At 32.5% G+C, this 2,448-nt stretch overlaps 1 long non-coding RNA gene across 1 annotated transcript; it reads left to right on the top strand.

The window, feature by feature from the left end:
- Positions 1-1,859, top strand: LOC145823557 (uncharacterized). The gene is made up of 3 exons (XR_014365854.1): positions 1-977; positions 1,065-1,186; positions 1,503-1,859. It is a non-coding gene; the product is annotated as an uncharacterized LOC145823557 (long non-coding RNA).
- The last annotated feature ends 589 nt before the right edge of the window (positions 1,860-2,448 follow it).

Consider the following 2,448-nt stretch of genomic DNA (forward strand, 5'->3'; position numbering starts at 1 on the left):
GTTGTTTTGTTTTTTTTCTTAATATTTTATCGATTATTATTTCGATAATATGTAGATTTATTTTTGTCGATATTAATTTGCTCTAACTTGGCTTGGTTGTCTTCAGACAAATAGGTAATGGTTTGAAGGTGATGCTGTTTCGCAATGAATTTCATGGAGAACTTGAGAAAGGAGTCAGAGTCTCAAAAGAAGGAATGGTTAAATTGATGCTTCCGAGCCCAAGTTCCATGGACTTCGAAAATGGACTGAAGAAGGATATTGGCGATTTCAAGACCATGGTTCAAATGGTTGAAAAGCTCGGAGGATATAATGGACCGTGTCCACCTGCTCTCGATTTATTATACAAACTCTGTGATGGTGCAACGAAATTGACTGGCAAGGATTTGATGTGTGTTTGCTCTTTCTCTCTTTGCTTCTTTTTCTTATTTTATGTGATTTATTTTTATTTTTATGTTAGTTTATTAAATTTCTGATTGATAAAGTGACAGGGTATATTTCATCTATGGAAATGCTGCGTTTTTCGATACTGTGGACATGATTAAATTAATTTTCAAGTTGTGGGATTATTTTGAAATCAACGTACAGCTCTGTAAACAAATCGTGAAGTTTGACAGATATCCGGTTGAAATGACGGGATGGATGAATGAATTAAACCATCCCGAATTTGCTGATCTAGCTGACTGTTTCAACGTTAATAGCCATGTGTATATGCAAACGTACGGCCTTGTCAAATTTCATAGGAATTTTCTTACTCATTTCGCTGAATATAAGATGGTGAGTGTGGTTAATTAAATTATTTTTTATGCTCTAATTATTTTGGTTGTGTTAATTGTCTGTTGATATTTGAATCTCTAGTTGTCTGGTGCTCGCCGAGTCACATACGCTATGGAATGTCTCTTCTTTGCGATACCGGACTTTGTTCCAAAGTTTTTTTACATTGCTGCAACTACAGTCAAAGCACATGAAAAATCATTTATGTAAGCTAATAAAAAAAATTTAGTTGATTACGATTTTAATTCAAGACTTTTCTTGTTTTTTAATAACAAAAACTATTTGATTTTTAGTGAGGTAGATTCGGACACCGGGAAAGTTGTTAGCGACGAGTTGGTTGGATTTCTTCGGTCGGGAAGGGATGCACTGCCATGATGCGTTTGGATGCACAGCTATGAATTTCAACTCCAGATTTGTATGACATCCTCTGTCTCTCTTGAGTTGGATTTCACTAAACAAATAATGTATCTCAATTCCATAGTTCTTGGTCTTTGAAGACTTGTTTAATTTTCCAGTTTTTACTTTAGTTTTACCTTTTCCAGTTTTTATTTTAATTTTATTGGGGTGTATTTATGCCCGAATAATTTTACAAAATTTTGGTAAGTAATATATGGTCCATATTTTTATTTTCCAATTTCTGCACAGTGAATCATTTTTTAAATTTGAATCTATCTAATTTGGCTAATTTTGTTTATACTTCCATATTTTAATAATATTATGTTCTTTTGCAGCTGTCTTTTTTTCTGTTGCGTCACAACGTAATTGGTAGTGATATTGAGGACGTCCTGTAGAACCTGCATATTCGATGATTTTCTTAATGACAAGATGCTGTTTTTTTGAGGCCTGAAGTTGTTGGGGACTGCTCATACAACTTAAAGAATGGCCCAGTTCAAGTTTTTCGACATTGTTTTGTAGGAATTTCATTGTTTTTGTGGTCTGTACTTTAGAAAGTTATGATTTTATTTATATGCCTGAAGTTATTTGGAGACCTTTTAATTTATAGGTGTTGGCTCTGTTTTGGAATTACTGTTGTGTTGGATTGGTAGCTATATATATATATATATATATTTGAAGCATGTTAAGGACTTCATTCATATTTACTTGGGTTATTCATGACTTCTCAGGTTATGGAATTGAGATGCGTTCTTCGTTTAGTTGTTAAATTAAATAATGCACTAAGACCTTTCTGTCTTAGGGGTGCAACATACCTAGTAAATCGAAAAATTGAACCAATCTGACCTCTTTGGGTTGGTTTGGTTCGGTTTCTGAGTGTATCGGTTTTGTTTGATTTCTAAGTGTATTGGTTTGCTTTTGGATCTTGAAATCATCAACTCGATAAGATTAGATTGATCTTGGTTTAGGTGTTTCTCAAATCAAACCAACTTGAGAACTAAACCAATATTTTGTATAATTCTATGTATATTGATTTGTTTTCATCTGTTTTGTCTATTACAACAGGTTTGATTCTATTTATTTTTTTATCTAGAAGAAATCTAATTCAATTTAATTTGTATTGCTTGCATTTAAGCTTGAGTTGGATTTCACTAAACAAATAATGTATCTCAATTCCATAGTTCTTGGTCTTTAAAGACTTGTTTATTTTAATTATTTTTTATTTTTTATTTATAGTGGAATGTCGAATTAACTCGAGCTATATTGAGTTGGGTTGGGTTCGTT

The sequence above is a fragment of the Camellia sinensis genome, chromosome 4 (assembly GCF_055761805.1).
Source record: "Camellia sinensis isolate YWXY chromosome 4, ASM5576180v1, whole genome shotgun sequence".
NCBI lineage: Eukaryota > Viridiplantae > Streptophyta > Magnoliopsida > Ericales > Theaceae > Camellia > Camellia sinensis.